Below are 9873 nucleotides of genomic sequence, written 5' to 3' on the forward strand. Positions count from 1 at the left end.
TTTGACACTTAGGCACTTGTGTTGGACACTAAATCACCAAAACACTTAGAAATGGCCCAAGAGCACATTCCCTTTCAATCTCCCCCTTTTTGGTGATTTATGCCAACACAACATAAAGCAAGTAGAACAAGTACAAAATCAATTCAAATAAAAACTCAAATTTGTTTTGAATCAAATTTGGCATATATGGATCATTCTTTGCCACCACTTGGTTTGTTTTTGCAAATCAGACTCAATTTCCTATTTCTTAGTCAAACACACATGTTGAAACCTAAAGAGATATTTCACGAGAAATTGATCAAGGATTCAAAAACTCCCCCTTTTTCCCATAATTAAACCTTCTTCCCACAGGAGACCAACTCTTGACAATAAGAGCAAATAAGAGTACTACTATTTTCAAAATTCACAAAATTCACAAGTTTCAAAATTCACAAGTGGTAGCTGATCCATTTATTGCTTTGGCCTTATTTTCTCCCCCTTTGGCATCAAGCACCAAAACGGGATCAATTTTGGCCCTTTAACCCCATTGCCTCACCAAAATCTTCAACTAAGAGTAAAAAGGCAATAAGAGTACAAAGATGAACTTGGAAAAGTTACTCTTTCATCGAAGTGCAGTGGAAGTCTTGCATGATCCAGGTCCACCTTTTCCCTTTCAAACCTCCTTTGAGACTAAAATAAGTAGACTCAAGCACACAGTTAGTCTCAAAGGGTCAAGTTGTAGCACATCTCCCCCTAAATTTGTGCATCACTTGCAAAGGACTTGTGAGGTCCGGGGAGTGCTTGTACAACTTGAGCACCATAAACACACAAAATGTATTAAGGAATATGATCAAGGCATAAAACACATGTATGCTATAAATCAATCCAAGCTCCGCGAATCTAAGACATTTAGCTCACTACGCAACTTGCAAAAGGTCTGCTCATCTAAAGGCTTGGTAAAGATATCGGCTAGCTGGTTCTCGGAGCTAACATGAAACACTTCGATATCTCCCTTTTGCTGGTGGTCTCTCAAAAAGTGATGCCGGATGTCTATGTGCTTTGTGCGGCTGTGCTCAACAGGATTATTCGCCATGCGGATAGCACTCTCATTATCACATAGGAGTGGGACTTTGCTCAGATTGTAGCCAAAGTCCCGGAGGGTTTGCCTCATCCGAAGTAGTTGTGCGCAACACTGTCCTGCGGCAACATACTCGGCCTCAGTGGTGGATAGGGCAACGGAGGTTTGTTTCTTAGAACTCCAGGACACCAGGGACCTTCCTAAGAATTGGCACGTCCCTGATGTACTCTTCCTATCGACCTTACATCCAGCATAATCGGAGTCTGAATATCCAATCAAGTCAAAGGTAGACCCCTTTGGATACCAGATCCCGAAACAAGGCGTAGCGACTAAATATCTAAGAATTCGCTTCACCGCCACTAAGTGACATTCCTTGGATCGGATTGAAATCTAGCACACATGCATACACTAAGCATAATATCCGGTCTACTAGCACATAAATAAAGTAAAGACCCTATCATAGACCGGTATGCCTTTTGATCAACGGACTTACCTCCTTTGTTGAGGTCTGTGTGTCCGTCGGTTCCCATTGGAGTCTTTGCGGGCTTGGCGTCCTTCATCCCAAACCGGTTGATCAAGTCTTGCGTGTACTTTGTTTGGGAGATGAAGGTCCCATCCTTGAGTTGCCTCACTTGGAACCCAAGGAAATAGCTTAGCTCGCCCATCATCGACATCTCAAACTTTTGAGTCATCACCCTGCTAAACTCTTCACAAGACTTTTGGTTAGTAGAACCAAATATTATGTCATCGACATAAATTTGGCATACAAAAAGATCACCATCACAAGTCTTAGTAAAAAGAGTTGGATCGGCTTTCCCAACCTTGAAAGCATTAGCAATTAAAAAGTCTCTAAGGCATTCATACCATGCTCTTGGGGATTGCTTAAGTCCATAGAGCGCCTTAGAGAGCTTACACACGTGGTCGGGGTACCGTTCATCCTCGAAGCCAGGTGGTTGCTCCACATACACCTCCTCCTTGATTGGCCCGTTGAGGAAAGCGCTCTTCACATCCATTTGGAACAACCTGAAAGAATGGTGAGCGGCATATGCTAGCAAAATACAAATGGATTCTAGCCTAGCCACAGGAGCAAAAGTCTCCTCAAAGTCCAAACCTGCGACTTGGGCATAACCTTTTGCCACAAGTCGTGCCTTGTTCCTTGTCACCACCCCGTGCTCGTCTTGTTTGTTGCGGAACACCCACTTGGTTCCCACAACATTTTGCTTGGGACGAGGCACAAGTGTCCAAACTTCATTTCTCTTGAAGTTGTTGAGCTCCTCTTGCATGGCCAACACCCAGTCCGAATCTAGCAAGGCCTCTTCTACCCTGAAAGGCTCAATAGAAGAGACAAAAGAGTAATGCTCACAAAAATTAACTAATCGAGATCGAGTAGTTACTCCCTTGCTAATATCACCCAAAATCTGGTCGACGGGATGATCCCTTTGAATCATCGCTCGAACTTGGGTTGGAGGTGCCGGTTGCGCTTCTTCCTCCATTACATGATCATCTTGTGCTCCCCCTTGATCACACGCCTCCTGTTCATCATCTTGAGTTGGGGGGTGCACCATTGTTGAGGAAGAAGGTTGATCTTGTTCATCTTGTTCCTGTGGCCGCACATCTCCGATCGCCATGGTGCGTATTGCGGCTGTTGGAACTTATTCTTCATCTACATCATCAAAATCAACAACTTGCTCTCTTGGAGAGCCATTAGTCTCATCAAATACAACGTCGCTAGAGATTTCAACCAAACCCGATGATTTGTTGAAGACTCTATACGCCTTTGTATTTGAGTCATAACCTAACAAAAACCCTTCTACGGCTTTGGGAGCGAATTTGGAATTCCTACCCTTTTTCACTAGAATGTAGCATTTACTCCCAAAAACTCGAAAACACGAAACATTTGGTTTGTTACCGGTTAGTAGCTCATACGACGTCTTCTTGAGGAGGCGATGAAGGTAGACCCTGTTGATGGCGTGGCAAGCCGTGTTCACGGCTTCCGACCAAAAGCACTCGGGGGTCTTGAACTCTTCAAGCATCGTCCTCGCCATGTCTATAAGCGTCCTGTTCTTCCTCTCTACCACACCATTTTGCTGTGGTGTGTAGGGAGCGGAGAACTCATGCTTGATCCCTTCCTCCTCAATGTACTCCTCCACTTGAAGATTCTTGAACTCGGACCCATTGTCGCTCCTTATCTTCTTCACCTTGAGCTCAAACTCGTTTTGAGCTCTCCTTAGGAAGCGCTTGAGGGTCCCTTGGGTTTCAGATTTATCCTGCAAAAAGAATACCCAAGTGAAGCGGGAAAAGTCATCAACAATAACTAGTCCATACTTACTTCCTCCTATGCTTAGATAGGCGACGGGTCCGAAGAGGTCCATATGTAGCAGCTCTAGAGGTCTTGATGTAGTCATCACATTCTTGCTGTGATGCGCTCCTCCCACTTGTTTACCTGCTTGACAAGCTGCACAAGGTCTATCTTTTTCGGAAGTAACATTGGTTAGACCTATCACGTGTTCTCCCTTTAGAAGCTTGTGAAGGTTCTTCATCCCCACATGTGCTAAGCGGCGATGCCACAGCCAGCCCATGCTAGTCTTAGCAATTAAGCATGCGTCTAGACCGGCCTCCTCTTTTGCAAAATCAACTAAATAAAGTTTGTCGTCTAATACACCCTTAAAAGCTAATGAACCATCACTTCTTCTAAAGACAGACACATCTACATTTGTGAATAGACAATTATATCCCATTTTGCATAATTGACTAACAGATAACAAATTATATCCAAGAGACTCAACTAAAAACACATTAGATATAGAGTGCTCGGATGAAATAGCAATTTTACCTAACCCTTTTACCTTGCCTTGATTCCCATCACCGAATATTATTGAATCTTGGGAATCCTTGTTTTTGACGTAGGAGGTGAACATCTTCTTCTCCCCCGTCATATGGTTTGTGCATCCGCTGTCGATAATCCAGCTTGAACCCCCGGATGCATAAACCTGCAAGGCAAATTTAGGCTTGGGTCTTAGGTACCCAATTCTTGTTGGGTCCTACAAGGTTAGTCACAATTGTCTTAGGGACCCAAATGCAAGTTTTATCCCCCTTGCATCTTGCCCCTAACTTCCTAGCAATCACCTTCTTATTCTTTCTACAAATGGCAAATGAAGCATTGCAAACATGATATATTGTAGAAGGTTCATCAACTTTCCTAGGAACATTAACAACATTTCTCCTAGGCATATGAACAACATATCTCCTAGACATATCTCTACTGTGCATATAGGTAGAACTAGAAGCAAACATGGCATGAGAGTCAAAAGCATCATAAGCATTACAACTCCTATAAGACTGTCTTCTATCATGGTACATAAAAGCATGGTTCTTTTTAGCACTACTAGCCATAGGGGCCTTCCCTTTCTCCTTGGCGGAGATGGGAGCCTTATGACTTGTTAAGTCCTTGGCTTCCCTCTTGAAGCCAAGTCCATCCTTAATTGAGGGGTGTCTACCAATCGTATAGGCATCCCTTGCAAACTTTAGCTTGTCAAATTCATTCTTGCTAGTCTTAAGTTGGGCATTAAGACTAGCCAATTCATCATTCAATTTGGAAATTGAAACTAGGTGTTCGCTACAGGCATCAATGTCAAAATCTTTACACCTATTGCAAATCATAACATGTTCTACACAAGAGTTAGATTTACTAGCTATTTCTAGCTTAGCATTCAAATCATCATTTATGCTCCTTAAGCTAGAAATTGTCTCATGGCAAGAAGATAGTTCACAAGAAAGCATTTCATTTCTTTTAACTTCTAAAGCATGATATTTTTGTGCCTCTACAAATTTGTCATGCTCTTCATATAAAAGGTCCTCTTGTTTCTCTAAAAGTCTATCCTTTTCATTCAAGGCATCAATCAATTCGTTAATCTTATCTATTTTAGTTCTATCCAATCCCTTGAACAAACTAGAGTAATCTATTTCTTCATCACTGGACTCATTATCACTAGAAGAATCATAAGTGGCATTGTTTCGAGTACATACCTTCTTCTCCTTTGCCATGAGGCATGTGTGGCGCTCGTTGGGGAAAAGGGATGACTTGTTGAAGGCGGTGGCGGCGAGTCATTCATTGTCGGAGTCGGATGACGAACAATCCGAGTCCCACTCTTTGCCAAGGTGTGCCTCGCCCTTAGCCTTTTTGTATGCCTTCTTCTTCTCCCTCTTGTTCCCATGTTCCTAGTCACTATCATTATCGGGGCAGTTAGCGATAAAATGACCAATCTTACCACACTTGAAGCATGAGCGCTTCCCCTTTGTCTTGGTCTTGCTTGGCTGTCCCTTGTGACCTTTTAGCGCTGTCTTGAAGCGCTTGATGATGAGAGCCATCTCTTCATCATTTAGCCCTGCCGCCTCAACTTGTGCCACCTTGCTAGGTAGCGCCTCCTTGCTTCTTGTTGCTTTAAGAGCAAAGGGTTGAGGCTCATTGATTGGACCGTTCAATGCGTCGTCCACGTATCTCGCCTCCTTGATCATCATTCGCCCGCTCACGAACTTCCCAAGAACTTCTTCGGGCGACATCTTGGTGTACCTAGGATTTTCACGAATATTGTTCACCAGATGTGGATCAAGTGCAGTAAAGGACCTTAGCATGAGGCGAACGACGTCGTGGTCCGTCCATCTCGTGCTTCCGTAGCTCCTTATTTTGTTGATGAGGGTCTTGAGCCGGTTGTATGTTTGGGTTGGCTCCTCGCCCCTTATCATTGCAAATCTCCCGAGCTCGCCCTCTACCAACTCCATCTTGGTGAGCAAGGTGATGGCGTTCCCCTCATGAGAGATCTTGAGGGTGTCCCAGATCTGCTTGGCATTGTCCAAACCGCTCACCTTATGGTACTCGTCCCTGCACAAAGAGGCTAACAACACAGTAGTAGCTTGTGCATTTTTATGAATCTGTTCATTAATAAATATAGGACTATCCGAGCTATAAAATTTCATTCCATTCTCAACAATCTCCCATATACTTGGATGGAGAGAGAACAGGTGACTACACATTTTGTGACTCCAAAATCCGTAGTCCTCCCCATCAAAGTGTGGAGGTTTACCAAGAGGGATGGAAAGCAAATGTGCATTTGAGCTATGCGGAATACGAGAGTAATCAAAAGAAAAGTTCGAATTAACCGTCTTTCTTTTGTCGTAGTCGTTGTCGTCGTTGTCCTTTTGGGAAGAAGTGGACTCATCGCTGTCGTCGTAGTAGATGATCTCCTTGATGTGTCTTGTCTTCTTCTTCTTCCCATCTTTGTGTTTGTGGCCTGAGCCCGAGTCGGTAGGCTTGTCATCCTTCGGCTCGTTGACGAAGGACTCCTTCTCCTTATCGTTGATCACAATTCCCTTCCCCTTAGGATCCATCTCTTCGGGCGATTAGTCCCTTTGTGAAGAGAACGACTCTGATACCAATTGAGAGCACCTAGAGGGGGGAGGGTGAATAGGTGATCCTGTGAAACTTGAAACTTAATCCACAAAAACTTGATTAGACGTTAGCACAATAATGCCAAGTGGCTAGAGAGGAGTCTCAACAAAACACAATAACCACAAGAGATCAATCACAGAGAAGGCACAGTGGTTTATCCCGTGGTTCGGCCAAGACCAACGCTTGCCTACTCCACGTTGTGGCGTCCCAACGGACGAGGGTTGCAATCAACCCCTCTCAAGCGGTCCAAAGACCCACTTGAATACCACAGTGTTTTGCTTGCTTTACTATATCCCGTTTGCGAGGAATCTCCACACTTTGGAGCCTCTCGCCCTTACACTTGAAATTCACAAAGAAGCACGGAGTAAAGGAGGGATGAGCAACACACTCAAGACAAGAAATCACAGCAACACCGCGCACACAAGTCGCAACAAGAGCTCACAACACAACTCAATGAGTTCACAACTCAACTAGAGCTCTAATTGCTATCGCAAGGAATCAAAAGCGCGGAATCGATGTCTTAGTGCTTAGGAATGCTTTGAGAATGCTTCGTATCCTCCTCCATGCGCCTAGGGGTCCCTTTTATAGCCCCAAGGCAGCAAGGAGCCGTTAAGTGCATTCCAGGAAGGCATTTCTTGCCTTCTGTCGACTGGCGCACCGGACAGTCTGGTGCACCACCGGACACTGTCCGGTGCGGATCTCTTTCCTTATTTGGCGAAGCCGACCGTTGGCGCCTTGGAGCCGTTGGCGCACTGGACACTGTCCGGTGCACACCGGACAGTCCGGTGCACACCGGACAGTCCGGTGCCCCCTTCTAGCCGTTGGCTCGGCCACCCGTCGTGCCCGGATTAAGCAGCCGACCGTTGGCCCGGCGACCGTTGGCTCACCGGACACTGTCCGGTGCACACCGGACAGTCCGGTGAATTATAGCCGTACGCCGTTTATTTCTTCCCGAGAGCAGCAAGTTTGCCTGAGCCATCCTGGCGCACTGGACACTATCCGGTGCACCACCGGACACTGTCCGGTGCACCACCGGACAGTCCGGTGCACCCAGACAGAGCTGGCTTTGGCTGAACAAGGCCATCTCTTCTCCAATTCGATTTCTCCTGTTTCCAGCACTTAGACACAATACATTAGTCTCTAAAACAATGTACTAAGTCTGAGAAACATACCTTTATACTTGATTTGTACTTCGTCCACCATTTGACACTTAGGCACTTGTGTTGGACACTAAATCACCAAAACACTTAGAAATGGCCCAAGAGCACATTCCCTTTCAGAAGTCCTAGTCTTCACCGAGATGTGCTTCAGTTGGGGTTGGTGAGGACAAGTCGGAGGGCACGTAGTCGTTGTCAACATGGTTATTCTCGTTGTTCACCTTGTCCAAATACTCTTGGAACACCAGAGAGTCCTGCTCCAGCATGTACGCTATGTCCTCCAATGCTACACGGAGCATGGTAGCGTCAAATGATGTCAAACCTCATCCCGGACGGATCGTTTCCCTGGCTATAGAAAAAAAAATCTTGTCTGATATCTCTTGCATCCTTCCAATTGCCTTGTGAGCTATGGACTCTGTCGAATCCATGTGATGTGGATTTTGGTTGGTTAGTATACGATGCCATGGACACAATCTAACTTAACATATTTGTGACATGAAGTAGTTCGGCTACTGACACACAAATAAATGCAACTACTACTAATTGTTGGTATCCAATACGATTCAAACCCTAAACAAACAACACCTGTGTCTAGTAATTGTAGCGGAAACACAGTCCAACAAATATGTTCCAACCCCTAAATTCATTGACCAAATAGCTAAACTAACCCTAAAATGACATCCCCAAGCAAATCGAGTGCAACACAATACAAGTACAGATTAACATCACCTTGGTTAAACCGAATCTTTGTAGCGAACATGAACAACCGGATTTGTCTCACAGATCTAAAGGCCACATATGAAACACAAATCATTAGAATGATTGCAACCTATTCGGATTTACTCATGCAAAGAAGGAAACAATAATATTCATGGATCTGTTCAACTGAAGTGCAGTTCATCAACATATAACCAAGGAAACAATAATACGACTCATGTAAGGTGTAAACCCTAAACACCGACACATCTATGGTGCAAATCCCAAAAACGTCGTATGAGCAACGAAGGGGTGCAGATGACGACAAAATGTGGGAGAGCATACCTCTGTAGGAGTCAGCGACAGTAGAGTGGACACCTGCAAGCGAGTCATCATGTCTGTAGGACTTGCAACCAAAAGTCCGACGAGTCGTGACACGAATCAGCGAGGTGGGACGAAACAAAGAAGAAGGTAGGGGAGATCCGGACGCGGGCGAGATGGGGGAGGTACGACGTGGTTAACAGCACAGAGCGAGGCGACGACAAATGGAGAAGGAAGGGAGGGTCGGGATGCCGGAGGTATGGAGGAGATGGAAGGGCGTACCTACGAAGACGACGACGCGAGCGGATGGCAGCGGCGTAGTGCGGGGTTGAAACCCTAAGGGGCATCACGAGTGGTCACGCGATGCCAGTGGATTCTTCAAGACACGAGGCTTTAGCGGGTTCTGGACGATCCGTTGTGGGGGCGACTTCACTCGGAAGCTCGGCCCACGGACGCGTCCCAAGAAGCTGGGCGTTTGGAAACGCCGGGCAGCTTCTAGCGGCCAAAAGCTAGCCAAAAGCTTATCCAAATATGGCAATATAGGTCTGTTTGTTTCTGTTTCTCATCAGAATCGGTTTCTAACAGCCAACCGCTTCATTTTGTAGCATGTTTATGTGAGAATTAATTTTATGAAAATCGCTCAAATGGAGAACGTGTTGTCCACATGGTCATAGACATTAGAGCCAACTTCAAAGCATTGTGGAGCCAACTTCAAAGAATCGGGGATCCTTATAGTTAGAATTCCTCATTTGTTTTAGACACCTTATGGTGCCCATTACTTGGATTTATCATCGGAGGATATTGACCATTCCCTAAAATTCAGTGGTTATATAAACTTATCCCTTAAGAAATACAACTTAAGTTACTGGTGAAGATGACGAGATGATGCTTCTGCTCTAGCTGGACTATAAGTACAACGAGAAGCAACAAGACTATTGATGCATTTTACTTGGATGTTGCTGCTCTAGGTAAGGGTGGTAATGGGCTCTAAAATTTAGGCTATAAAATTTAAGAAACGGATTAGATTAGAACCAGACTCTATTTCAATTTATTTTTAAACTATAATTAATTTAGAGCTCAAATAAATTGTGAAGGAACATTTAGATCGTGATCTATTACCATCCCTAGCTCTATAGGTCATTAGTAAATGTTTATTTGCTTGTTTGCATGAAGATTTTATTAACATTCAATATTGC

The sequence above is a fragment of the Zea mays genome, chromosome 6 (assembly GCF_902167145.1).
Source record: "Zea mays cultivar B73 chromosome 6, Zm-B73-REFERENCE-NAM-5.0, whole genome shotgun sequence".
NCBI classification, from domain to species: Eukaryota; Viridiplantae; Streptophyta; class Magnoliopsida; order Poales; family Poaceae; genus Zea; species Zea mays.